This window comes from Haliotis rufescens, unplaced genomic scaffold, assembly GCF_023055435.1.
Source record: "Haliotis rufescens isolate VD_foot unplaced genomic scaffold, xgHalRufe1.0.p SCAF_148, whole genome shotgun sequence".
NCBI lineage: Eukaryota > Metazoa > Mollusca > Gastropoda > Lepetellida > Haliotidae > Haliotis > Haliotis rufescens.
The window spans coordinates 17,926-40,600 of NW_025963833.1; the positions used below are offsets into that span (position 1 = coordinate 17,926).

Sequence of the window (22,675 nt, forward strand, 5' to 3'; positions counted from 1 at the left end):
GCAGTTGAATTTGCACATTCATAAGTCAACAGTGATACAATGCGATTCGACATAGATACTAATTTGTGTACCAGCAGCAGCTGATATCACCAATTTTTGTGAAGATTCCAGTTTAGGGTACATAGTGTCCCAGGACCATATGACACTTCCGGAAATGGCTCCGAAATGTGTTTGGGACAAACAACACATACTCTTTGCTCTGGGGCGTTTTATCTACTTATTATATTAACCCGACACATGGCTCCACATTTTCATTCCAGAAGGCATCAGCACGGTGGCCGAGTGGTTAAGGCGTTGGACTTAAGATCCAATGGACGTATGTCCGCGTGGGTTCGAACCCCACCCGTGCTATGTTGAATACTTTTAATGTGTGAACATTGACATAATTTACTTGGCGTTTTTTATTGTAAATAAATTTCAGTCACTGGTACAAACGTCCTTCAACGTCTTATCAGCATTTTATTTATTTTTTTGAAAAATGCTAAAAAGATTTTGCGAGCGTGCCAGGATTCGAACCTGGAATCTTCTGATCCGTAGTCAGACGCGTTATCCGTTGCGCCACACGCCCCATGAAGGAGTGTACTTCTATTTGGACCTTTTCTTGGTGCTACTTCCACAAACCATTGTCTGGCCTCCTGCACGTCACAAATCTCTTATGTGCTATTATTATAGCACGGCTGCAAATACCACCACTTGTCCAAGGCATTTTGCAGAAACAAAAGGCATGTTTATCGTGACAATTCCATTAAGGAACAGTTCGATGACAAACAATAAAACGAACGTTCGAGCGTGCCAGGATTCGAACCTGGAATCTTCTGATCCGTAGTCAGACGCGTTATCCGTTGCGCCACACGCCCAAGGTAGTGTTCTTGTGGTTCTTTGTCAGGAGGAGTTCTCAATTTACCAAGGAATTGTAATCACAACACAACTGTTACGAAGAGGCATACGTCATTGGTAAAGAAGCAAATCACAGGAAGAACGAAGAGGTGTTCCAAAGGTATCTGAGAAAAATAAGAGGTAGTTCATTACTCCAAACGTAAGACAGGGCAGTTGAATTTGCACATTCATAAGTCAACAATGATACAATGCGATTCGACATAGATACTAATTTGTGTACCAGCAGCAGCTGATATCACCAATTTTTGTGAAGATTCCAGTTTAGGGTACATAGTGTCCCAGGACCATATGACACTTCCGGAAATGGCTCCGAAATGTGTTTGGGACAAACAACACATACTCTTTGCTCTGGGGCGTTTTATCTACTTATTATATTAACCCGACACATGGCTCCACATTTTCATTCCAGCAGGCATCAGCACGGTGGCCGAGTGGTTAAGGCGTTGGACTTAAGATCCAATGGACGTATGTCCGCGTGGGTTCGAACCCCACCCGTGCTATGTTGAATACTTTTAATGTGTGAACATTGACATAATTTACTTGGCGTTTTTTATTGTAAATAAATTTCAGTCACTGGTACAAACGTCCTTCAACGTCTTATCAGCATTTTATTTATTTTTTTGAAAAATGCTAAAAAGATTTTGCGAGCGTGCCAGGATTCGAACCTGGAATCTTCTGATCCATAGTCAGACGCGTTATCCGTTGCGCCACACGCCCCATGAAGGAGTGTACTTCTATTTGGACCTTTTCTTGGTGCTACTTCCACAAACCATTGTCTGGCCTCCTGCACGTCACAAATCTCTTATGTGCTATTATTATAGCACGGCTGCAAATACCACCACTTGTCCAAGGCATTTTGCAGAAACAAAAGGCATGTTTATCGTGACAATTCCATTAACGAACAGTTCGATGACAAACAATAAAACGAACGTTCGAGCGTGCCAGGATTCGAACCTGGAATCTTCTGATCCGTAGTCAGACGCGTTATCCGTTGCGCCACACGCCCAAGGTAGTGTTCTTCTGGTTCTTTGTCAGGAGGAGTTCTCAATTTACCAAGGAATTGTAATCACAACACAACTGTTACGAAGAGGCATACGTCATTGGTAAAGAAGCAAATCACAGGAAGAACGAAGAGGTGTTTCCAAAGGTATCTGAGAAAAATAAGAGGTAGTTCATTACTCCAAACGTAAGACAGGGCAGTTGAATTTGCACATTCATAAGTCAACAATGATACAATGCGATTCGACATAGATACTAATTTGTGTACCAGCAGCAGCTGATATCACCAATTTTTGTGAAGATTCCAGTTTAGGGTACATAGTGTCCCAGGACCATATGACACTTCCGGAAATGGCTCCGAAATGTGTTTGGGACAAACAACACATACTCTTTGCTCTGGGGCGTTTTATCTACTTATTATATTAACCCGACACATGGCTCCACATTTTCATTCCAGAAGGCATCAGCACGGTGGCCGAGTGGTTAAGGCGTTGGACTTAAGATCCAATGGACGTATGTCCGCGTGGGTTCGAACCCCACCCGTGCTATGTTGAATACTTTTAATGTGTGAACATTGACATAATTTACTTGGCGTTTTTTATTGTAAATAAATTTCAGTCACTGGTACAAACGTCCTTCAACGTCTTATCAGCATTTTATTTATTTTTTTGAAAAATGCTAAAAAGATTTTGCGAGCGTGCCAGGATTCGAACCTGGAATCTTCTGATCCGTAGTCAGACGCGTTATCCGTTGCGCCACACGCCCCATGAAGGAGTGTACTTCTATTTGGACCTTTTCTTGGTGCTACTTCCACAAACCATTGTCTGGCCTCCTGCACGTCACAAATCTCTTATGTGCTATTATTATAGCACGGCTGCAAATACCACCACTTGTCCAAGGCATTTTGCAGAAACAAAAGGCATGTTTATCGTGACAATTCCATTAAGGAACAGTTCGATGACAAACAATAAAACGAACGTTCGAGCGTGCCAGGATTCGAACCTGGAATCTTCTGATCCGTAGTCAGACGCGTTATCCGTTGCGCCACACGCCCAAGGTAGTGTTCTTGTGGTTCTTTGTCAGGAGGAGTTCTCAATTTACCAAGGAATTGTAATCACAACACAACTGTTACGAAGAGGCATACGTCATTGGTAAAGAAGCAAATCACAGGAAGAACGAAGAGGTGTTTCCAAAGGTATCTGAGAAAAATAAGAGGTAGTTCATTACTCCAAACGTAAGACAGGGCAGTTGAATTTGCACATTCATAAGTCAACAGTGATACAATGCGATTCGACATAGATACTAATTTGTGTACCAGCAGCAGCTGATATCACCAATTTTTGTGAAGATTCCAGTTTAGGGTACATAGTGTCCCAGGACCATATGACACTTCCGGAAATGGCTCCGAAATGTGTTTGGGACAAACAACACATACTCTTTGCTCTGGGGCGTTTTATCTACTTATTATATTAACCCGACACATGGCTCCACATTTTCATTCCAGAAGGCATCAGCACGGAGGCCGAGTGGTTAAGGCGTTGGACTTAAGATCCAATGGACGTATGTCCGCGTGGGTTCGAACCCCACCCGTGCTATGTTGAATACTTTTAATGTGTGAACATTGACATAATTTACTTGGCGTTTTTTATTGTAAATAAATTTCAGTCACTGGTACAAACGTCCTTCAACGTCTTATCAGCATTTTATTTATTTTTTTGAAAAATGCTAAAAAGATTTTGCGAGCGTGCCAGGATTCGAACCTGGAATCTTCTGATCCGTAGTCAGACGCGTTATCCGTTGCGCCACACGCCCCATGAAGGAGTGTACTTCTATTTGGACCTTTTCTTGGTGCTACTTCCACAAACCATTGTCTGGCCTCCTGCACGTCACAAATCTCTTATGTGCTATTATTATAGCACGGCTGCAAATACCACCACTTGTCCAAGGCATTTTGCAGAAACAAAAGGCATGTTTATCGTGACAATTCCATTAACGAACAGTTCGATGACAAACAATAAAACGAACGTTCGAGCGTGCCAGGATTCGAACCTGGAATCTTCTGATCCGTAGTCAGACGCGTTATCCGTTGCGCCACACGCCCAAGGTAGTGTTCTTGTGGTTCTTTGTCAGGAGGAGTTCTCAATTTACCAAGGAATTGTAATCACAACACAACTGTTACGAAGAGGCATACGTCATTGGTAAAGAAGCAAATCACAGGAAGAACGAAGAGGTGTTTCCAAAGGTATCTGAGAAAAATAAGAGGTAGTTCATTACTCCAAACGTAAGACAGGGCAGTTGAATTTGCACATTCATAAGTCAACAGTGATACAATGCGATTCGACATAGATACTAATTTGTGTACCAGCAGCAGCTGATATCACCAATTTTTGTGAAGATTCCAGTTTAGGGTACATAGTGTCCCAGGACCATATGACACTTCCGGAAATGGCTCCGAAATGTGTTTGGGACAAACAACACATACTCTTTGCTCTGGGGCGTTTTATCTACTTATTATATTAACCCGACACATGGCTCCACATTTTCATTCCAGAAGGCATCAGCACGGAGGCCGAGTGGTTAAGGCGTTGGACTTAAGATCCAATGGACGTATGTCCGCGTGGGTTCGAACCCCACCCGTGCTATGTTGAATACTTTTAATGTGTGAACATTGACATAATTTACTTGGCGTTTTTTATTGTAAATAAATTTCAGTCACTGGTACAAACGTCCTTCAACGTCTTATCAGCATTTTATTTATTTTTTTGAAAAATGCTAAAAAGATTTTGCGAGCGTGCCAGGATTCGAACCTGGAATCTTCTGATCCGTAGTCAGACGCGTTATCCGTTGCGCCACACGCCCCATGAAGGAGTGTACTTCTATTTGGACCTTTTCTTGGTGCTACTTCCACAAACCATTGTCTGGCCTCCTGCACGTCACAAATCTCTTATGTGCTATTATTATAGCACGGCTGCAAATACCACCACTTGTCCAAGGCATTTTGCAGAAACAAAAGGCATGTTTATCGTGACAATTCCATTAACGAACAGTTCGATGACAAACAATAAAACGAACGTTCGAGCGTGCCAGGATTCGAACCTGGAATCTTCTGATCCGTAGTCAGACGCGTTATCCGTTGCGCCACACGCCCAAGGTAGTGTTCTTGTGGTTCTTTGTCAGGAGGAGTTCTCAATTTACCAAGGAATTGTAATCACAACACAACTGTTACGAAGAGGCATACGTCATTGGTAAAGAAGCAAATCACAGGAAGAACGAAGAGGTGTTTCCAAAGGTATCTGAGAAAAATAAGAGGTAGTTCATTACTCCAAACGTAAGACAGGGCAGTTGAATTTGCACATTCATAAGTCAACAATGATACAATGCGATTCGACATAGATACTAATTTGTGTACCAGCAGCAGCTGATATCACCAATTTTTGTGAAGATTCCAGTTTAGGGTACATAGTGTCCCAGGACCATATGACACTTCCGGAAATGGCTCCGAAATGTGTTTGGGACAAACAACACATACTCTTTGCTCTGGGGCGTTTTATCTACTTATTATATTAACCCGACACATGGCTCCACATTTTCATTCCAGAAGGCATCAGCACGGTGGCCGAGTGGTTAAGGCGTTGGACGTAAGATCCAATGGACGTATGTCCGCGTGGGTTCGAACCCCACCCGTGCTATGTTGAATACTTTTAATGTGTGAACATTGACATAATTTACTTGGCGTTTTTTATTGTAAATAAATTTCAGTCACTGGTACAAACGTCCTTCAACGTCTTATCAGCATTTTATTTATTTTTTTGAAAAATGCTAAAAAGATTTTGCGAGCGTGCCAGGATTCGAACCTGGAATCTTCTGATCCGTAGTCAGACGCGTTATCCGTTGCGCCACAAGCCCCATGAAGGAGTGTACTTCTATTTGGACCTTTTCTTGGTGCTACTTCCACAAACCATTGTCTGGCCTCCTGCACGTCACAAATCTCTTATGTGCTATTATTATAGCACGGCTGCAAATACCACCACTTGTCCAAGGCATTTTGCAGAAACAAAAGGCATGTTTATCGTGACAATTCCATTAACGAACAGTTCGATGACAAACAATAAAACGAACGTTCGAGCGTGCCAGGATTCGAACCTGGAATCTTCTGATCCGTAGTCAGACGCGTTATCCGTTGCGCCACACGCCCAAGGTAGTGTTCTTGTGGTTCTTTGTCAGGAGGAGTTCTCAATTTACCAAGGAATTGTAATCACAACACAACTGTTACGAAGAGGCATACGTCATTGGTAAAGAAGCAAATCACAGGAAGAACGAAGAGGTGTTTCCAAAGGTATCTGAGAAAAATAAGAGGTAGTTCATTACTCCAAACGTAAGACAGGGCAGTTGAATTTGCACATTCATAAGTCAACAATGATACAATGCGATTCGACATAGATACTAATTTGTGTACCAGCAGCAGCTGATATCACCAATTTTTGTGAAGATTCCAGTTTAGGGTACATAGTGTCCCAGGACCATATGACACTTCCGGAAATGGCTCCGAAATGTGTTTGGGACAAACAACACATACTCTTTGCTCTGGGGCGTTTTATCTACTTATTATATTAACCCGACACATGGCTCCACATTTTCATTCCAGAAGGCATCAGCACGGTGGCCGAGTGGTTAAGGCGTTGGACTTAAGATCCAATGGACGTATGTCCGCGTGGGTTCGAACCCCACCCGTGCTATGTTGAATACTTTTAATGTGTGAACATTGACATAATTTACTTGGCGTTTTTTATTGTAAATAAATTTCAGTCACTGGTACAAACGTCCTTCAACGTCTTATCAGCATTTTATTTATTTTTTTGAAAAATGCTAAAAAGATTTTGCGAGCGTGCCAGGATTCGAACCTGGAATCTTCTGATCCGTAGTCAGACGCGTTATCCGTTGCGCCACACGCCCCATGAAGGAGTGTACTTCTATTTGGACCTTTTCTTGGTGCTACTTCCACAAACCATTGTCTGGCCTCCTGCACGTCACAAATCTCTTATGTGCTATTATTATAGCACGGCTGCAAATACCACCACTTGTCCAAGGCATTTTGCAGAAACAAAAGGCATGTTTATCGTGACAATTCCATTAACGAACAGTTCGATGACAAACAATAAAACGAACGTTCGAGCGTGCCAGGATTCGAACCTGGAATCTTCTGATCCGTAGTCAGACGCGTTATCCGTTGCGCCACACGCCCAAGGTAGTGTTCTTGTGGTTCTTTGTCAGGAGGAGTTCTCAATTTACCAAGGAATTGTAATCACAACACAACTGTTACGAAGAGGCATACGTCATTGGTAAAGAAGCAAATCACAGGAAGAACGAAGAGGTGTTTCCAAAGGTATCTGAGAAAAATAAGAGGTAGTTCATTACTCCAAACGTAAGACAGGGCAGTTGAATTTGCACATTCATAAGTCAACAATGATACAATGCGATTCGACATAGATACTAATTTGTGTACCAGCAGCAGCTGATATCACCAATTTTTGTGAAGATTCCAGTTTAGGGTACATAGTGTCCCAGGACCATATGACACTTCCGGAAATGGCTCCGAAATGTGTTTGGGACAAACAACACATACTCTTTGCTCTGGGGCGTTTTATCTACTTATTATATTAACCCGACACATGGCTCCACATTTTCATTCCAGAAGGCATCAGCACGGTGGCCGAGTGGTTAAGGCGTTGGACGTAAGATCCAATGGACGTATGTCCGCGTGGGTTCGAACCCCACCCGTGCTATGTTGAATACTTTTAATGTGTGAACATTGACATAATTTACTTGGCGTTTTTTATTGTAAATAAATTTCAGTCACTGGTACAAACGTCCTTCAACGTCTTATCAGCATTTTATTTATTTTTTTGAAAAATGCTAAAAAGATTTTGCGAGCGTGCCAGGATTCGAACCTGGAATCTTCTGATCCGTAGTCAGACGCGTTATCCGTTGCGCCACAAGCCCCATGAAGGAGTGTACTTCTATTTGGACCTTTTCTTGGTGCTACTTCCACAAACCATTGTCTGGCCTCCTGCACGTCACAAATCTCTTATGTGCTATTATTATAGCACGGCTGCAAATACCACCACTTGTCCAAGGCATTTTGCAGAAACAAAAGGCATGTTTATCGTGACAATTCCATTAACGAACAGTTCGATGACAAACAATAAAACGAACGTTCGAGCGTGCCAGGATTCGAACCTGGAATCTTCTGATCCGTAGTCAGACGCGTTATCCGTTGCGCCACACGCCCAAGGTAGTGTTCTTGTGGTTCTTTGTCAGGAGGAGTTCTCAATTTACCAAGGAATTGTAATCACAACACAACTGTTACGAAGAGGCATACGTCATTGGTAAAGAAGCAAATCACAGGAAGAACGAAGAGGTGTTTCCAAAGGTATCTGAGAAAAATAAGAGGTAGTTCATTACTCCAAACGTAAGACAGGGCAGTTGAATTTGCACATTCATAAGTCAACAATGATACAATGCGATTCGACATAGATACTAATTTGTGTACCAGCAGCAGCTGATATCACCAATTTTTGTGAAGATTCCAGTTTAGGGTACATAGTGTCCCAGGACCATATGACACTTCCGGAAATGGCTCCGAAATGTGTTTGGGACAAACAACACATACTCTTTGCTCTGGGGCGTTTTATCTACTTATTATATTAACCCGACACATGGCTCCACATTTTCATTCCAGAAGGCATCAGCACGGTGGCCGAGTGGTTAAGGCGTTGGACGTAAGATCCAATGGACGTATGTCCGCGTGGGTTCGAACCCCACCCGTGCTATGTTGAATACTTTTAATGTGTGAACATTGACATAATTTACTTGGCGTTTTTTATTGTAAATAAATTTCAGTCACTGGTACAAACGTCCTTCAACGTCTTATCAGCATTTTATTTATTTTTTTGAAAAATGCTAAAAAGATTTTGCGAGCGTGCCAGGATTCGAACCTGGAATCTTCTGATCCGTAGTCAGACGCGTTATCCGTTGCGCCACAAGCCCCATGAAGGAGTGTACTTCTATTTGGACCTTTTCTTGGTGCTACTTCCACAAACCATTGTCTGGCCTCCTGCACGTCACAAATCTCTTATGTGCTATTATTATAGCACGGCTGCAAATACCACCACTTGTCCAAGGCATTTTGCAGAAACAAAAGGCATGTTTATCGTGACAATTCCATTAACGAACAGTTCGATGACAAACAATAAAACGAACGTTCGAGCGTGCCAGGATTCGAACCTGGAATCTTCTGATCCGTAGTCAGACGCGTTATCCGTTGCGCCACACGCCCAAGGTAGTGTTCTTGTGGTTCTTTGTCAGGAGGAGTTCTCAATTTACCAAGGAATTGTAATCACAACACAACTGTTACGAAGAGGCATACGTCATTGGTAAAGAAGCAAATCACAGGAAGAACGAAGAGGTGTTTCCAAAGGTATCTGAGAAAAATAAGAGGTAGTTCATTACTCCAAACGTAAGACAGGGCAGTTGAATTTGCACATTCATAAGTCAACAATGATACAATGCGATTCGACATAGATACTAATTTGTGTACCAGCAGCAGCTGATATCACCAATTTTTGTGAAGATTCCAGTTTAGGGTACATAGTGTCCCAGGACCATATGACACTTCCGGAAATGGCTCCGAAATGTGTTTGGGACAAACAACACATACTCTTTGCTCTGGGGCGTTTTATCTACTTATTATATTAACCCGACACATGGCTCCACATTTTCATTCCAGAAGGCATCAGCACGGTGGCCGAGTGGTTAAGGCGTTGGACTTAAGATCCAATGGACGTATGTCCGCGTGGGTTCGAACCCCACCCGTGCTATGTTGAATACTTTTAATGTGTGAACATTGACATAATTTACTTGGCGTTTTTTATTGTAAATAAATTTCAGTCACTGGTACAAACGTCCTTCAACGTCTTATCAGCATTTTATTTATTTTTTTGAAAAATGCTAAAAAGATTTTGCGAGCGTGCCAGGATTCGAACCTGGAATCTTCTGATCCGTAGTCAGACGCGTTATCCGTTGCGCCACACGCCCCATGAAGGAGTGTACTTCTATTTGGACCTTTTCTTGGTGCTACTTCCACAAACCATTGTCTGGCCTCCTGCACGTCACAAATCTCTTATGTGCTATTATTATAGCACGGCTGCAAATACCACCACTTGTCCAAGGCATTTTGCAGAAACAAAAGGCATGTTTATCGTGACAATTCCATTAACGAACAGTTCGATGACAAACAATAAAACGAACGTTCGAGCGTGCCAGGATTCGAACCTGGAATCTTCTGATCCGTAGTCAGACGCGTTATCCGTTGCGCCACACGCCCAAGGTAGTGTTCTTGTGGTTCTTTGTCAGGAGGAGTTCTCAATTTACCAAGGAATTGTAATCACAACACAACTGTTACGAAGAGGCATACGTCATTGGTAAAGAAGCAAATCACAGGAAGAACGAAGAGGTGTTTCCAAAGGTATCTGAGAAAAATAAGAGGTAGTTCATTACTCCAAACGTAAGACAGGGCAGTTGAATTTGCACATTCATAAGTCAACAATGATACAATGCGATTCGACATAGATACTAATTTGTGTACCAGCAGCAGCTGATATCACCAATTTTTGTGAAGATTCCAGTTTAGGGTACATAGTGTCCCAGGACCATATGACACTTCCGGAAATGGCTCCGAAATGTGTTTGGGACAAACAACACATACTCTTTGCTCTGGGGCGTTTTATCTACTTATTATATTAACCCGACACATGGCTCCACATTTTCATTCCAGAAGGCATCAGCACGGTGGCCGAGTGGTTAAGGCGTTGGACTTAAGATCCAATGGACGTATGTCCGCGTGGGTTCGAACCCCACCCGTGCTATGTTGAATACTTTTAATGTGTGAACATTGACATAATTTACTTGGCGTTTTTTATTGTAAATAAATTTCAGTCACTGGTACAAACGTCCTTCAACGCCTTATCAGCATTTTATTTATTTTTTTGAAAAATGCTAAAAAGATTTTGCGAGCGTGCCAGGATTCGAACCTGGAATCTTCTGATCCGTAGTCAGACGCGTTATCCGTTGCGCCACACGCCCCATGAAGGAGTGAACTTCTATTTGGACCTTTTCTTGGTGCTACTTCCACAAACCATTGTCTGGCCTCCTGCACGTCACAAATCTCTTATGTGCTATTATTATAGCACGGCTGCAAATACCACCACTTGTCCAAGGCATTTTGCAGAAACAAAAGGCATGTTTATCGTGACAATTCCATTAACGAACAGTTCGATGACAAACAATAAAACGAACGTTCGAGCGTGCCAGGATTCGAACCTGGAATCTTCTGATCCGTAGTCAGACGCGTTATCCGTTGCGCCACACGCCCAAGGTAGTGTTCTTGTGGTTCTTTGTCAGGAGGAGTTCTCAATTTACCAAGGAATTGTAATCACAACACAACTGTTACGAAGAGGCATACGTCATTGGTAAAGAAGCAAATCACAGGAAGAACGAAGAGGTGTTTCCAAAGGTATCTGAGAAAAATAAGAGGTAGTTCATTACTCCAAACGTAAGACAGGGCAGTTGAATTTGCACATTCATAAGTCAACAATGATACAATGCGATTCGACATAGATACTAATTTGTGTACCAGCAGCAGCTGATATCACCAATTTTTGTGAAGATTCCAGTTTAGGGTACATAGTGTCCCAGGACCATATGACACTTCCGGAAATGGCTCCGAAATGTGTTTGGGACAAACAACACATACTCTTTGCTCTGGGGCGTTTTATCTACTTATTATATTAACCCGACACATGGCTCCACATTTTCATTCCAGAAGGCATCAGCACGGTGGCCGAGTGGTTAAGGCGTTGGACTTAAGATCCAATGGACGTATGTCCGCGTGGGTTCGAACCCCACCCGTGCTATGTTGAATACTTTTAATGTGTGAACATTGACATAATTTACTTGGCGTTTTTTATTGTAAATAAATTTCAGTCACTGGTACAAACGTCCTTCAACGTCTTATCAGCATTTTATTTATTTTTTTGAAAAATGCTAAAAAGATTTTGCGAGCGTGCCAGGATTCGAACCTGGAATCTTCTGATCCGTAGTCAGACGCGTTATCCGTTGCGCCACACGCCCCATGAAGGAGTGTGCTTCTACTTGGACCTTTTCTTGGTGCTACTTCCACAAACCATTGTCTGGCCTCCTGCACGTCACAAATCTCTTATGTGCTATTATTATAGCACGGCTGCAAATACCACCACTTGTCCAAGGCATTTTGCAGAAACAAAAGGCATGTTTATCGTGACAATTCCATTAACGAACAGTTCGATGACAAACAATAAAACGAACGTTCGAGCGTGCCAGGATTCGAACCTGGAATCTTCTGATCCGTAGTCAGACGCGTTATCCGTTGCGCCACACGCCCAAGGTAGTGTTCTTGTGGTTCTTTGTCAGGAGGAGTTCTCAATTTACCAAGGAATTGTAATCACAACACAACTGTTACGAAGAGGCATACGTCATTGGTACAGAAGCAAATCACAGGAAGAACGAAGAGGTGTTTCCAAAGGTATCTGAGAAAAATAAGAGGTAGTTCATTACTCCAAACGTAAGACAGGGCAGTTGAATTTGCACATTCATAAGTCAACAATGATACAATGCGATTCGACATAGATACTAATTTGTGTACCAGCAGCAGCTGATATCACCAATTTTTGTGAAGATTCCAGTTTAGGGTACATAGTGTCCCAGGACCATATGACACTTCCGGAAATGGCTCCGAAATGTGTTTGGGACAAACAACACATACTCTTTGCTCTGGGGCGTTTTATCTACTTATTATATTAACCCGACACATGGCTCCACATTTTCATTCCAGAAGGCATCAGCACGGTGGCCGAGTGGTTAAGGCGTTGGACTTAAGATCCAATGGACGTATGTCCGCGTGGGTTCGAACCCCACCCGTGCTATGTTGAATACTTTTAATGTGTGAACATTGACATAATTTACTTGGCGTTTTTTATTGTAAATAAATTTCAGTCACTGGTACAAACGTCCTTCAACGTCTTATCAGCATTTTATTTATTTTTTTGAAAAATGCTAAAAAGATTTTGCGAGCGTGCCAGGATTCGAACCTGGAATCTTCTGATCCGTAGTCAGACGCGTTATCCGTTGCGCCACACGCCCCATGAAGGAGTGTGCTTCTACTTGGACCTTTTCTTGGTGCTACTTCCACAAACCATTGTCTGGCCTCCTGCACGTCACAAATCTCTTATGTGCTATTATTATAGCACGGCTGCAAATACCACCACTTGTCCAAGGCATTTTGCAGAAACAAAAGGCATGTTTATCGTGACAATTCCATTAACGAACAGTTCGATGACAAACAATAAAACGAACGTTCGAGCGTGCCAGGATTCGAACCTGGAATCTTCTGATCCGTAGTCAGACGCGTTATCCGTTGCGCCACACGCCCAAGGTAGTGTTCTTGTGGTTCTTTGTCAGGAGGAGTTCTCAATTTACCAAGGAATTGTAATCACAACACAACTGTTACGAAGAGGCATACGTCATTGGTACAGAAGCAAATCACAGGAAGAACGAAGAGGTGTTTCCAAAGGTATCTGAGAAAAATAAGAGGTAGTTCATTACTCCAAACGTAAGACAGGGCAGTTGAATTTGCACATTCATAAGTCAACAATGATACAATGCGATTCGACATAGATACTAATTTGTGTACCAGCAGCAGCTGATATCACCAATTTTTGTGAAGATTCCAGTTTAGGGTACATAGTGTCCCAGGACCATATGACACTTCCGGAAATGGCTCCGAAATGTGTTTGGGACAAACAACACATACTCTTTGCTCTGGGGCGTTTTATCTACTTATTATATTAACCCGACACATGGCTCCACATTTTCATTCCAGAAGGCATCAGCACGGTGGCCGAGTGGTTAAGGCGTTGGACTTAAGATCCAATGGACGTATGTCCGCGTGGGTTCGAACCCCACCCGTGCTATGGTGAATACTTTTAATGTGTGAACATTGACATAATTTACTTGCCGTTTTTTATTGTAAATAAATTTCAGTCACTGGTACAAACGTCCTTCAACGTCTTATCAGCATTTTATTTATTTTTTTGAAAAATGCTAAAAAGATTTTGCGAGCGTGCCAGGATTCGAACCTGGAATCTTCTGATCCGTAGTCAGACGCGTTATCCGTTGCGCCACACGCCCCATGAAGGAGTGTACTTCTATTTGGACCTTTTCTTGGTGCTACTTCCACAAACCATTGTCTGGCCTCCTGCACGTCACAAATCTCTTATGTGCTATTATTATAGCACGGCTGCAAATACCACCACTTGTCCAGGGCATTTTGCAGAAACAAAAGGCATGTTTATCGTGACAATTCCATTAACGAACAGTTCGATGACAAACAATAAAACGAACGTTCGAGCGTGCCAGGATTCGAACCTGGAATCTTCTGATCCGTAGTCAGACGCGTTATCCGTTGCGCCACACGCCCAAGGTAGTGTTCTTGTGGTTCTTTGTCAGGAGGAGTTCTCAATTTACCAAGGAATTGTAATCACAACACAACTGTTACGAAGAGGCATACGTCATTGGTAAAGAAGCAAATCACAGGAAGAACGAAGAGGTGTTTCCAAAGGTATCTGAGAAAAATAAGAGGTAGTTCATTACTCCAAACGTAAGACAGGGCAGTTGAATTTGCACATTCATAAGTCAACAATGATACAATGCGATTCGACATAGATACTAATTTGTGTACCAGCAGCAGCTGATATCACCAATTTTTGTGAAGATTCCAGTTTAGGGTACATAGTGTCCCAGGACCATATGACACTTCCGGAAATGGCTCCGAAATGTGTTTGGGACAAACAACACATACTCTTTGCTCTGGGGCGTTTTATCTACTTATTATATTAACCCGACACATGGCTCCACATTTTCATTCCAGAAGGCATCAGCACGGTGGCCGAGTGGTTAAGGCGTTGGACTTAAGATCCAATGGACGTATGTCCGCGTGGGTTCGAACCCCACCCGTGCTATGTTGAATACTTTTAATGTGTGAACATTGACATAATTTACTTGGCGTTTTTTATTGTAAATAAATTTCAGTCACTGGTACAAACGTCCTTCAACGTCTTATCAGCATTTTATTTATTTTTTTGAAAAATGCTAAAAAGATTTTGCGAGCGTGCCAGGATTCGAACCTGGAATCTTCTGATCCGTAGTCAGACGCGTTATCCGTTGCGCCACACGCCCCATGAAGGAGTGTACTTCTATTTGGACCTTTTCTTGGTGCTACTTCCACAAACCATTGTCTGGCCTCCTGCACATCACAAATCTCTTATGTGCTATTATTATAGCACGGCTGCAAATACCACCACTTGTCCAAGGCATTTTGCAGAAACAAAAGGCATGTTTATCGTGACAATTCCATTAACGAACAGTTCGATGACAAACAATAAAACGAACGTTCGAGCGTGCCAGGATTCGAACCTGGAATCTTCTGATCCGTAGTCAGACGCGTTATCCGTTGCGCCACACGCCCAAGGTAGTGTTCTTGTGGTTCTTTGTCAGGAGGAGTTCTCAATTTACCAAGGAATTGTAATCACAACACAACTGTTACGAAGAGGCATACGTCATTGGTACAGAAGCAAATCACAGGAAGAACGAAGAGGTGTTTCCAAAGGTATCTGAGAAAAATAAGAGGTAGTTCATTACTCCAAACGTAAGACAGGGCAGTTGAATTTGCACATTCATAAGTCAACAATGATACAATGCGATTCGACATAGATACTAATTTGTGTACCAGCAGCAGCTGATATCACCAATTTTTGTGAAGATTCCAGTTTAGGGTACATAGTGTCCCAGGACCATATGACACTTCCGGAAATGGCTCCGAAATGTGTTTGGGACAAACAACACATACTCTTTGCTCTGGGGCGTTTTATCTACTTATTATATTAACCCGACACATGGCTCCACATTTTCATTCCAGAAGGCATCAGCACGGTGGCCGAGTGGTTAAGGCGTTGGACTTAAGATCCAATGGACGTATGTCCGCGTGGGTTCGAACCCCACCCGTGCTATGTTGAATACTTTTAATGTGTGAACATTGACATAATTTACTTGCCGTTTTTTATTGTAAATAAATTTCAGTCACTGGTACAAACGTCCTTCAACGTCTTATCAGCATTTTATTTATTTTTTTGGAAAATGCTAAAAAGATTTTGCGAGCGTGCCAGGATTCGAACCTGGAATCTTCTGATCCGTAGTCAGACGCGTTATCCGTTGCGCCACACGCCCCATGAAGGAGTGTACTTCTATTTGGACCTTTTCTTGGTGCTACTTCCACAAACCATTGTCTGGCCTCCTGCACGTCACAAATCTCTTATGTGCTATTATTATAGCACGGCTGCAAATACCACCACTTGTCCAAGGCATTTTGCAGAAACAAAAGGCATGTTTATCGTGACAATTCCATTAACGAACAGTTCGATGACAAACAATAAAACGAACGTTCGAGCGTGCCAGGATTCGAACCTGGAATCTTCTGATCCGTAGTCAGACGCGTTATCCGTTGCGCCACACGCCCAAGGTAGTGTTCTTGTGGTTCTTTGTCAGGAGGAGTTCTCAATTTACCAAGGAATTGTAATCACAACACAACTGTTACGAAGAGGCATACGTCATTGGTAAAGAAGCAAATCACAGGAAGAACGAAGAGGTGTTTCCAAAGGTATCTGAGAAAAATAAGAGGTAGTTCATTACTCCAAACGTAAGACAGGGCAGTTGAATTTGCACATTCATAAGTCAACAATGATACAATGCGATTCGACATAGATACTAATTTGTGTACCAGCAGCAGCTGATATCACCAATTTTTGTGAAGATTCCAGTTTAGGGTACATAGTGTCCCAGGACCATATGACACTTCCGGAAATGGCTCCGAAATGTGTTTGGGACAAACAACACATACTCTTTGCTCTGGGGCGTTTTATCTACTTATTATATTAACCCGACACATGGCTCCACATTTTCATTCCAGAAGGCATCAGCACGGTGGCCGAGTGGTTAAGGCGTTGGACTTAAGATCCAATGGACGTATGTCCGCGTGGGTTCGAACCCCACCCGTGCTATGTTGAATACTTTTAATGTGTGAACATTGACATAATTTACTTGGCGTTTTTTATTGTAAATAAATTTCAGTCACTGGTACAAACGTCCTTCAACGTCTTATCAGCATTTTATTTATTTTTTTGAAAAATGCTAAAAAGATTTTGCGAGCGTGCCAGGATTCGAACCTGGAATCTTCTGATCCGTAGTCAGACGCGTTATCCGTTGCGCCACACGCCCCATGAAGGAGTGTACTTCTATTTGGACCTTTTCTTGGTGCTACTTCCACAAACCATTGTCTGGCCTCCTGCACGTCACAAATCTCTTATGTGCTATTATTATAGCACGGCTGCAAATACCACCACTTGTCCAAGGCATTTTGCAGAAACAAAAGGCATGTTTATCGTGACAATTCCATTAACGAACAGTTCGATGACAAACAATAAAACGAACGTTCGAGCGTGCCAGGATTCGAACCTGGAATCTTCTGATCCGTAGTCAGACGCGTTATCCGTTGCGCCACACGCCCAAGGTAGTGTTCTTGTGGTTCTTTGTCAGGAGGAGTTCTCAATTTACCAAGGAATTGTAATCACAACACAACTGTTACGAAGAGGCATACGTCATTGGTACAGAAGCAAATCACAGGAAGAACGAAGAGGTGTTTCCAAAGGTATCTGAGAAAAATAAGAGGTAGTTCATTACTCCAAACGTAAGACAGGGCAGTTGAATTTGCACATTCATAAGTCAACAATGATACAATGCGATTCGACATAGATACTAATTTGTGTACCAGCAGCAGCTGATATCACCAATTTTTGTGAAGATTCCAGTTTAGGGTACATAGTGTCCCAGGACCATATGACACTTCCGGAAATGGCTCCGAAATGTGTTTGGGACAAACAACACATACTCTTTGCTCTGGGGCGTTTTATCTACTTATTATATTAACCCGACACATGGCTCCACATTTTCATTCCAGAAGGCATCAGCACGGTGGCCGAGTGGTTAAGGCGTTGGACTTAAGATCCAATGGACGTATGTCCGCGTGGGTTCGAACCCCACCCGTGCTATGTTGAAGACAGGGCAGTTGAATTTGCACATTCATAAGTCAACAATGATACAATGCGATTCGACATAGATACTAATTTGTGTACCAGCAGCAGCTGATATCACCAATTTTTGTGAAGATTCCAGTTTAGGGTACATAGTGTCCCAGGACCATATGACACTTCCGGAAATGGCTCCGAAATGTGTTTGGGACAAACAACACATACTCTTTGCTCTGGGGCGTTTTATCTACTTATTATATTAACCCGACACATGGCTCCACATTTTCATTCCAGAAGGCATCAGCACGGTGGCCGAGTGGTTAAGGCGTTGGACTTAAGATCCAATGGACGTATGTCCGCGTGGGTTCGAACCCCACCCGTGCTATGTTGAATACTTTTAATGTGTGAACATTGACATAATTTACTTGGCGTTTTTTATTGTAAATAAATTTCAGTCACTGGTACAAACGTCCTTCAACGTCTTATCAGCATTTTATTTATTTTTTTGGAAAATGCTAAAAAGATTTTGCGAGCGTGCCAGGATTCGAACCTGGAATCTTCTGATCCGTAGTCAGACGCGTTATCCGTTGCGCCACACGCCCCATGAAGGAGTGTACTTCTATTTGGACCTTTTCTTGGTGCTACTTCCACAAACCATTGTCTGGCCTCCTGCACGTCACAAATCTCTTATGTGCTATTATTATAGCACGGCTGCAAATACCACCACTTGTCCAAGGCATTTTGCAGAAACAAAAGGCATGTTTATCGTGACAATTCCATTAACGAACAGTTCGATGACAAACAATAAAACGAACGTTCGAGCGTGCCAGGATTCGAACCTGGAATCTTCTGATCCGTAGTCAGACGCGTTATCCGTTGCGCCACACGCCCAAGGTAGTGTTCTTGTGGTTCTTTGTCAGGAGGAGTTCTCAATTTACCAAGGAATTGTAATCACAACACAACTGTTACGAAGAGGCATACGTCATTGGTACAGAAGCAAATCACAGGAAGAACGAAGAGGTGTTTCCAAAGGTATCTGAGAAAAATAAGAGGTAGTTCATTACTCCAAACGTAAGACAGGGCAGTTGAATTTGCACATTCATAAGTCAACAATGATACAATGCGATTCGACATAGATACTAATTTGTGTACCAGCAGCAGCTGATATCACCAATTTTTGTGAAGATTCCAGTTTAGGGTACATAGTGTCCCAGGACCATATGACACTTCCGGAAATGGCTCCGAAATGTGTTTGGGACAAACAACACATACTCTTTGCTCTGGGGCGTTTTATCTACTTATTATATTAACCCGACACATGGCTCCACATTTTCATTCCAGAAGGCATCAGCACGGTGGCCGAGTGGTTAAGGCGTTGGACTTAAGATCCAATGGACGTATGTCCGCGTGGGTTCGAACCCCACCCGTGCTATGTTGAAGACAGGGCAGTTGAATTTGCACATTCATAAGTCAACAATGATACAATGCGATTCGACATAGATACTAATTTGTGTACCAGCAGCAGCTGATATCACCAATTTTTGTGAAGATTCCAGTTTAGGGTACATAGTGTCCCAGGACCATATGACACTTCCGGAAATGGCTCCGAAATGTGTTTGGGACAAACAACACATACTCTTTGCTCTGGGGCGTTTTATCTACTTATTATATTAACCCGACACATGGCTCCACATTTTCATTCCAGAAGGCATCAGCACGGTGGCCGAGTGGTTAAGGCGTTGGACTTAAGATCCAATGGACGTATGTCCGCGTGGGTTCGAACCCCACCCGTGCTATGTTGAATACTTTTAATGTGTGAACATTGACATAATTTACTTGGCGTTTTTTATTGTAAATAAATTTCAGTCACTGGTACAAACGTCCTTCAACGTCTTATCAGCATTTTATTTATTTTTTTGGAAAATGCTAAAAAGATTTTGCGAGCGTGCCAGGATTCGAACCTGGTATCTTCTGATCCGTAGTCAGACGCGTTATCCGTTGCGCCACACGCCCCATGAAGGAGTGTACTTCTATTTGGACCTTTTCTTGGTGCTACTTCCACAAACCATTGTCTGGCCTCCTGCACGTCACAAATCTCTTATGTGCTATTATTATAGCACGGCTGCAAATACCACCACTTGTCCAAGGCATTTTGCAGAAACAAAAGGCATGTTTATCGTGACAATTCCATTAACGAACAGTTCGATGACAAACAATAAAACGAACGTTCGAGCGTGCCAGGATTCGAACCTGGAATCTTCTGATCCGTAGTCAGACGCGTTATCCGTTGCGCCACACGCCCAAGGTAGTGTTCTTGTGGTTCTTTGTCAGGAGGAGTTCTCAATTTACCAAGGAATTGTAATCACAACACAACTGTTACGAAGAGGCATACGTCATTGGTACAGAAGCAAATCACAGGAAGAACGAAGAGGTGTTTCCAAAGGTATCTGAGAAAAATAAGAGGTAGTTCATTACTCCAAACGTAAGACAGGGCAGTTGAATTTGCACATTCATAAGTCAACAATGATACAATGCGATTCGACATAGATACTAATTTGTGTACCAGCAGCAGCTGATATCACCAATTTTTGTGAAGATTCCAGTTTAGGGTACATAGTGTCCCAGGACCATATGACACTTCCGGAAATGGCTCCGAAATGTGTTTGGGACAAACAACACATACTCTTTGCTCTGGGGCGTTTTATCTACTTATTATATTAACCCGACACATGGCTCCACATTTTCATTCCAGAAGGCATCAGCACGGTGGCCGAGTGGTTAAGGCGTTGGACTTAAGATCCAATGGACGTATGTCCGCGTGGGTTCGAACCCCACCCGTGCTATGTTGAATACTTTTAATGTGTGAACATTGACATAATTTACTTGGCGTTTTTTATTGTAAATAAATTTCAGTCACTGGTACAAACGTCCTTCAACGTCTTATCAGCATTTTATTTATTTTTTTGGAAAATGCTAAAAAGATTTTGCGAGCGTGCCAGGATTCGAACCTGGAATCTTCTGATCCGTAGTCAGACGCGTTATCCGTTGCGCCACACGCCCCATGAAGGAGTGTACTTCTATTTGGACCTTTTCTTGGTGCTACTTCCACAAACCATTGTCTGGCCTCCTGCACGTCACAAATCTCTTATGTGCTATTATTATAGCACGGCTGCAAATACCACCACTTGTCCAAGGCATTTTGCAGAAACAAAAGGCATGTTTATCGTGACAATTCCATTAACGAACAGTTCGATGACAAACAATAAAACGAACGTTCGAGCGTGCCAGGATTCGAACCTGGAATCTTCTGATCCGTAGTCAGACGCGTTATCCGTTGCGCCACACGCCCAAGGTAGTGTTCTTGTGGTTCTTTGTCAGGAGGAGTTCTCAATTTACCAAGGAATTGTAATCACAACACAACTGTTACGAAGAGGCATACGTCATTGGTACAGAAGCAAATCACAGGAAGAACGAAGAGGTGTTTCCAAAGGTATCTGAGAAAAATAAGAGGTAGTTCATTACTCCAAACGTAAGACAGGGCAGTTGAATTTGCACATTCATAAGTCAACAATGATACAATGCGATTCGACATAGATACTAATTTGTGTACCAGCAGCAGCTGATATCACCAATTTTTGTGAAGATTCCAGTTTAGGGTACATAGTGTCCCAGGACCATATGACACTTCCGGAAATGGCTCCGAAATGTGTTTGGGACAAACAACACATACTCTTTGCTCTGGGGCGTTTTATCTACTTATTATATTAACCCGACACATGGCTCCACATTTTCATTCCAGAAGGCATCAGCACGGTGGCCGAGTGGTTAAGGCGTTGGACTTAAGATCCAATGGACGTATGTCCGCGTGGGTTCGAACCCCACCCGTGCTATGTTGAAGACAGGGCAGTTGAATTTGCACATTCATAAGTCAACAATGATACAATGCGATTCGACATAGATACTAATTTGTGTACCAGCAGCAGCTGATATCACCAATTTTTGTGAAGATTCCAGTTTAGGGTACATAGTGTCCCAGGACCATATGACACTTCCGGAAATGGCTCCGAAATGTGTTTGGGACAAACAACACATACTCTTTGCTCTGGGGCGTTTTATCTACTTATTATATTAACCCGACACATGGCTCCACATTTTCATTCCAGAAGGCATCAGCACGGTGGCCGAGTGGTTAAGGCGTTGGACTTAAGATCCAATGGACGTATGTCCGCGTGGGTTCGAACCCCACCCGTGCTATGTTGAATACTTTTAATGTGTGAACATTGACATAATTTACTTGGCGTTTTTTATTGTAAATAAATTTCAGTCACTGGTACAAACGTCCTTCAACGTCTTATCAGCATTTTATTTATTTTTTTGAAAAATGCTAAAAAGATTTTGCGAGCGTGCCAGGATTCGAACCTGGAATCTTCTGATCCGTAGTCAGACGCGTTATCCGTTGCGCCACACGCCCCATGAAGGAGTGTACTTCTATTTGGACCTTTTCTTGGTGCTACTTCCACAAACCATTGTCTGGCCTCCTGCACGTC

General features: G+C 42.6%; 65 non-coding genes across 65 annotated transcripts; 24 read left to right on the forward strand and 41 right to left on the reverse strand.

Annotated features, from left to right (window-relative positions):
- The first annotated feature begins 268 nt into the window (after positions 1-268).
- Trnal-uaa lies at positions 269-351 on the forward strand. The gene has a single exon. It is a non-coding gene; the product is annotated as a tRNA-Leu (tRNA).
- Positions 352-495: 144 nt separating this feature from the next.
- Trnar-acg lies at positions 496-568 on the reverse strand. The gene has a single exon. It is a non-coding gene; the product is annotated as a tRNA-Arg (tRNA).
- Positions 569-784: 216 nt separating this feature from the next.
- Trnar-acg lies at positions 785-857 on the reverse strand. Its single transcript has one exon. It is a non-coding gene; the product is annotated as a tRNA-Arg (tRNA).
- Positions 858-1,314: 457 nt separating this feature from the next.
- Positions 1,315-1,397, forward strand: Trnal-uaa. Its single transcript has one exon. It is a non-coding gene; the product is annotated as a tRNA-Leu (tRNA).
- A 144-nt stretch (positions 1,398-1,541) lies between these two features.
- Trnah-aug lies at positions 1,542-1,614 on the reverse strand. The gene has a single exon. It is a non-coding gene; the product is annotated as a tRNA-His (tRNA).
- Positions 1,615-1,830: 216 nt separating this feature from the next.
- On the reverse strand, positions 1,831-1,903 carry Trnar-acg. Its single transcript has one exon. It is a non-coding gene; the product is annotated as a tRNA-Arg (tRNA).
- Positions 1,904-2,361: 458 nt separating this feature from the next.
- Positions 2,362-2,444, forward strand: Trnal-uaa. The gene has a single exon. It is a non-coding gene; the product is annotated as a tRNA-Leu (tRNA).
- A 144-nt stretch (positions 2,445-2,588) lies between these two features.
- On the reverse strand, positions 2,589-2,661 carry Trnar-acg. Its single transcript has one exon. It is a non-coding gene; the product is annotated as a tRNA-Arg (tRNA).
- Positions 2,662-2,877: 216 nt separating this feature from the next.
- Trnar-acg lies at positions 2,878-2,950 on the reverse strand. The gene has a single exon. It is a non-coding gene; the product is annotated as a tRNA-Arg (tRNA).
- A 458-nt stretch (positions 2,951-3,408) lies between these two features.
- Positions 3,409-3,491, forward strand: Trnal-uaa. Its single transcript has one exon. It is a non-coding gene; the product is annotated as a tRNA-Leu (tRNA).
- Positions 3,492-3,635: 144 nt separating this feature from the next.
- Positions 3,636-3,708, reverse strand: Trnar-acg. The gene has a single exon. It is a non-coding gene; the product is annotated as a tRNA-Arg (tRNA).
- Positions 3,709-3,924: 216 nt separating this feature from the next.
- On the reverse strand, positions 3,925-3,997 carry Trnar-acg. Its single transcript has one exon. It is a non-coding gene; the product is annotated as a tRNA-Arg (tRNA).
- Positions 3,998-4,455: 458 nt separating this feature from the next.
- Trnal-uaa lies at positions 4,456-4,538 on the forward strand. Its single transcript has one exon. It is a non-coding gene; the product is annotated as a tRNA-Leu (tRNA).
- A 144-nt stretch (positions 4,539-4,682) lies between these two features.
- Trnar-acg lies at positions 4,683-4,755 on the reverse strand. Its single transcript has one exon. It is a non-coding gene; the product is annotated as a tRNA-Arg (tRNA).
- A 216-nt stretch (positions 4,756-4,971) lies between these two features.
- On the reverse strand, positions 4,972-5,044 carry Trnar-acg. Its single transcript has one exon. It is a non-coding gene; the product is annotated as a tRNA-Arg (tRNA).
- A 458-nt stretch (positions 5,045-5,502) lies between these two features.
- On the forward strand, positions 5,503-5,585 carry Trnal-uaa. Its single transcript has one exon. It is a non-coding gene; the product is annotated as a tRNA-Leu (tRNA).
- A 144-nt stretch (positions 5,586-5,729) lies between these two features.
- Trnar-acg lies at positions 5,730-5,802 on the reverse strand. The gene has a single exon. It is a non-coding gene; the product is annotated as a tRNA-Arg (tRNA).
- A 216-nt stretch (positions 5,803-6,018) lies between these two features.
- Positions 6,019-6,091, reverse strand: Trnar-acg. Its single transcript has one exon. It is a non-coding gene; the product is annotated as a tRNA-Arg (tRNA).
- Positions 6,092-6,549: 458 nt separating this feature from the next.
- Trnal-uaa lies at positions 6,550-6,632 on the forward strand. The gene has a single exon. It is a non-coding gene; the product is annotated as a tRNA-Leu (tRNA).
- A 144-nt stretch (positions 6,633-6,776) lies between these two features.
- Positions 6,777-6,849, reverse strand: Trnar-acg. Its single transcript has one exon. It is a non-coding gene; the product is annotated as a tRNA-Arg (tRNA).
- Positions 6,850-7,065: 216 nt separating this feature from the next.
- Positions 7,066-7,138, reverse strand: Trnar-acg. Its single transcript has one exon. It is a non-coding gene; the product is annotated as a tRNA-Arg (tRNA).
- Positions 7,139-7,596: 458 nt separating this feature from the next.
- Trnal-uaa lies at positions 7,597-7,679 on the forward strand. The gene has a single exon. It is a non-coding gene; the product is annotated as a tRNA-Leu (tRNA).
- Positions 7,680-7,823: 144 nt separating this feature from the next.
- Positions 7,824-7,896, reverse strand: Trnar-acg. Its single transcript has one exon. It is a non-coding gene; the product is annotated as a tRNA-Arg (tRNA).
- Positions 7,897-8,112: 216 nt separating this feature from the next.
- On the reverse strand, positions 8,113-8,185 carry Trnar-acg. Its single transcript has one exon. It is a non-coding gene; the product is annotated as a tRNA-Arg (tRNA).
- Positions 8,186-8,643: 458 nt separating this feature from the next.
- Trnal-uaa lies at positions 8,644-8,726 on the forward strand. Its single transcript has one exon. It is a non-coding gene; the product is annotated as a tRNA-Leu (tRNA).
- Positions 8,727-8,870: 144 nt separating this feature from the next.
- On the reverse strand, positions 8,871-8,943 carry Trnar-acg. Its single transcript has one exon. It is a non-coding gene; the product is annotated as a tRNA-Arg (tRNA).
- A 216-nt stretch (positions 8,944-9,159) lies between these two features.
- Trnar-acg lies at positions 9,160-9,232 on the reverse strand. The gene has a single exon. It is a non-coding gene; the product is annotated as a tRNA-Arg (tRNA).
- A 458-nt stretch (positions 9,233-9,690) lies between these two features.
- On the forward strand, positions 9,691-9,773 carry Trnal-uaa. The gene has a single exon. It is a non-coding gene; the product is annotated as a tRNA-Leu (tRNA).
- A 144-nt stretch (positions 9,774-9,917) lies between these two features.
- Positions 9,918-9,990, reverse strand: Trnar-acg. Its single transcript has one exon. It is a non-coding gene; the product is annotated as a tRNA-Arg (tRNA).
- A 216-nt stretch (positions 9,991-10,206) lies between these two features.
- Positions 10,207-10,279, reverse strand: Trnar-acg. Its single transcript has one exon. It is a non-coding gene; the product is annotated as a tRNA-Arg (tRNA).
- Positions 10,280-10,737: 458 nt separating this feature from the next.
- Trnal-uaa lies at positions 10,738-10,820 on the forward strand. The gene has a single exon. It is a non-coding gene; the product is annotated as a tRNA-Leu (tRNA).
- A 144-nt stretch (positions 10,821-10,964) lies between these two features.
- On the reverse strand, positions 10,965-11,037 carry Trnar-acg. The gene has a single exon. It is a non-coding gene; the product is annotated as a tRNA-Arg (tRNA).
- Positions 11,038-11,253: 216 nt separating this feature from the next.
- Positions 11,254-11,326, reverse strand: Trnar-acg. The gene has a single exon. It is a non-coding gene; the product is annotated as a tRNA-Arg (tRNA).
- Positions 11,327-11,784: 458 nt separating this feature from the next.
- Positions 11,785-11,867, forward strand: Trnal-uaa. Its single transcript has one exon. It is a non-coding gene; the product is annotated as a tRNA-Leu (tRNA).
- Positions 11,868-12,011: 144 nt separating this feature from the next.
- Trnar-acg lies at positions 12,012-12,084 on the reverse strand. Its single transcript has one exon. It is a non-coding gene; the product is annotated as a tRNA-Arg (tRNA).
- Positions 12,085-12,300: 216 nt separating this feature from the next.
- Positions 12,301-12,373, reverse strand: Trnar-acg. Its single transcript has one exon. It is a non-coding gene; the product is annotated as a tRNA-Arg (tRNA).
- Positions 12,374-12,831: 458 nt separating this feature from the next.
- On the forward strand, positions 12,832-12,914 carry Trnal-uaa. Its single transcript has one exon. It is a non-coding gene; the product is annotated as a tRNA-Leu (tRNA).
- A 144-nt stretch (positions 12,915-13,058) lies between these two features.
- On the reverse strand, positions 13,059-13,131 carry Trnar-acg. The gene has a single exon. It is a non-coding gene; the product is annotated as a tRNA-Arg (tRNA).
- Positions 13,132-13,347: 216 nt separating this feature from the next.
- Positions 13,348-13,420, reverse strand: Trnar-acg. Its single transcript has one exon. It is a non-coding gene; the product is annotated as a tRNA-Arg (tRNA).
- Positions 13,421-13,878: 458 nt separating this feature from the next.
- Positions 13,879-13,961, forward strand: Trnal-uaa. The gene has a single exon. It is a non-coding gene; the product is annotated as a tRNA-Leu (tRNA).
- Positions 13,962-14,105: 144 nt separating this feature from the next.
- Trnar-acg lies at positions 14,106-14,178 on the reverse strand. The gene has a single exon. It is a non-coding gene; the product is annotated as a tRNA-Arg (tRNA).
- Positions 14,179-14,394: 216 nt separating this feature from the next.
- Positions 14,395-14,467, reverse strand: Trnar-acg. The gene has a single exon. It is a non-coding gene; the product is annotated as a tRNA-Arg (tRNA).
- Positions 14,468-14,925: 458 nt separating this feature from the next.
- Trnal-uaa lies at positions 14,926-15,008 on the forward strand. The gene has a single exon. It is a non-coding gene; the product is annotated as a tRNA-Leu (tRNA).
- Positions 15,009-15,152: 144 nt separating this feature from the next.
- Trnar-acg lies at positions 15,153-15,225 on the reverse strand. Its single transcript has one exon. It is a non-coding gene; the product is annotated as a tRNA-Arg (tRNA).
- Positions 15,226-15,441: 216 nt separating this feature from the next.
- On the reverse strand, positions 15,442-15,514 carry Trnar-acg. The gene has a single exon. It is a non-coding gene; the product is annotated as a tRNA-Arg (tRNA).
- A 458-nt stretch (positions 15,515-15,972) lies between these two features.
- Trnal-uaa lies at positions 15,973-16,055 on the forward strand. Its single transcript has one exon. It is a non-coding gene; the product is annotated as a tRNA-Leu (tRNA).
- Positions 16,056-16,199: 144 nt separating this feature from the next.
- On the reverse strand, positions 16,200-16,272 carry Trnar-acg. Its single transcript has one exon. It is a non-coding gene; the product is annotated as a tRNA-Arg (tRNA).
- A 216-nt stretch (positions 16,273-16,488) lies between these two features.
- Positions 16,489-16,561, reverse strand: Trnar-acg. The gene has a single exon. It is a non-coding gene; the product is annotated as a tRNA-Arg (tRNA).
- Positions 16,562-17,019: 458 nt separating this feature from the next.
- On the forward strand, positions 17,020-17,102 carry Trnal-uaa. Its single transcript has one exon. It is a non-coding gene; the product is annotated as a tRNA-Leu (tRNA).
- Positions 17,103-17,246: 144 nt separating this feature from the next.
- On the reverse strand, positions 17,247-17,319 carry Trnar-acg. Its single transcript has one exon. It is a non-coding gene; the product is annotated as a tRNA-Arg (tRNA).
- A 216-nt stretch (positions 17,320-17,535) lies between these two features.
- Trnar-acg lies at positions 17,536-17,608 on the reverse strand. Its single transcript has one exon. It is a non-coding gene; the product is annotated as a tRNA-Arg (tRNA).
- A 458-nt stretch (positions 17,609-18,066) lies between these two features.
- Trnal-uaa lies at positions 18,067-18,149 on the forward strand. The gene has a single exon. It is a non-coding gene; the product is annotated as a tRNA-Leu (tRNA).
- Positions 18,150-18,430: 281 nt separating this feature from the next.
- Trnal-uaa lies at positions 18,431-18,513 on the forward strand. Its single transcript has one exon. It is a non-coding gene; the product is annotated as a tRNA-Leu (tRNA).
- Positions 18,514-18,657: 144 nt separating this feature from the next.
- Trnar-acg lies at positions 18,658-18,730 on the reverse strand. The gene has a single exon. It is a non-coding gene; the product is annotated as a tRNA-Arg (tRNA).
- A 216-nt stretch (positions 18,731-18,946) lies between these two features.
- Trnar-acg lies at positions 18,947-19,019 on the reverse strand. The gene has a single exon. It is a non-coding gene; the product is annotated as a tRNA-Arg (tRNA).
- Positions 19,020-19,477: 458 nt separating this feature from the next.
- Positions 19,478-19,560, forward strand: Trnal-uaa. Its single transcript has one exon. It is a non-coding gene; the product is annotated as a tRNA-Leu (tRNA).
- A 281-nt stretch (positions 19,561-19,841) lies between these two features.
- Positions 19,842-19,924, forward strand: Trnal-uaa. Its single transcript has one exon. It is a non-coding gene; the product is annotated as a tRNA-Leu (tRNA).
- Positions 19,925-20,068: 144 nt separating this feature from the next.
- On the reverse strand, positions 20,069-20,141 carry Trnar-acg. The gene has a single exon. It is a non-coding gene; the product is annotated as a tRNA-Arg (tRNA).
- Positions 20,142-20,357: 216 nt separating this feature from the next.
- On the reverse strand, positions 20,358-20,430 carry Trnar-acg. The gene has a single exon. It is a non-coding gene; the product is annotated as a tRNA-Arg (tRNA).
- Positions 20,431-20,888: 458 nt separating this feature from the next.
- Trnal-uaa lies at positions 20,889-20,971 on the forward strand. Its single transcript has one exon. It is a non-coding gene; the product is annotated as a tRNA-Leu (tRNA).
- Positions 20,972-21,115: 144 nt separating this feature from the next.
- On the reverse strand, positions 21,116-21,188 carry Trnar-acg. The gene has a single exon. It is a non-coding gene; the product is annotated as a tRNA-Arg (tRNA).
- A 216-nt stretch (positions 21,189-21,404) lies between these two features.
- On the reverse strand, positions 21,405-21,477 carry Trnar-acg. The gene has a single exon. It is a non-coding gene; the product is annotated as a tRNA-Arg (tRNA).
- Positions 21,478-21,935: 458 nt separating this feature from the next.
- On the forward strand, positions 21,936-22,018 carry Trnal-uaa. Its single transcript has one exon. It is a non-coding gene; the product is annotated as a tRNA-Leu (tRNA).
- A 281-nt stretch (positions 22,019-22,299) lies between these two features.
- Positions 22,300-22,382, forward strand: Trnal-uaa. The gene has a single exon. It is a non-coding gene; the product is annotated as a tRNA-Leu (tRNA).
- Positions 22,383-22,526: 144 nt separating this feature from the next.
- On the reverse strand, positions 22,527-22,599 carry Trnar-acg. Its single transcript has one exon. It is a non-coding gene; the product is annotated as a tRNA-Arg (tRNA).
- Between the last annotated feature and the right edge of the window lie 76 nt (positions 22,600-22,675).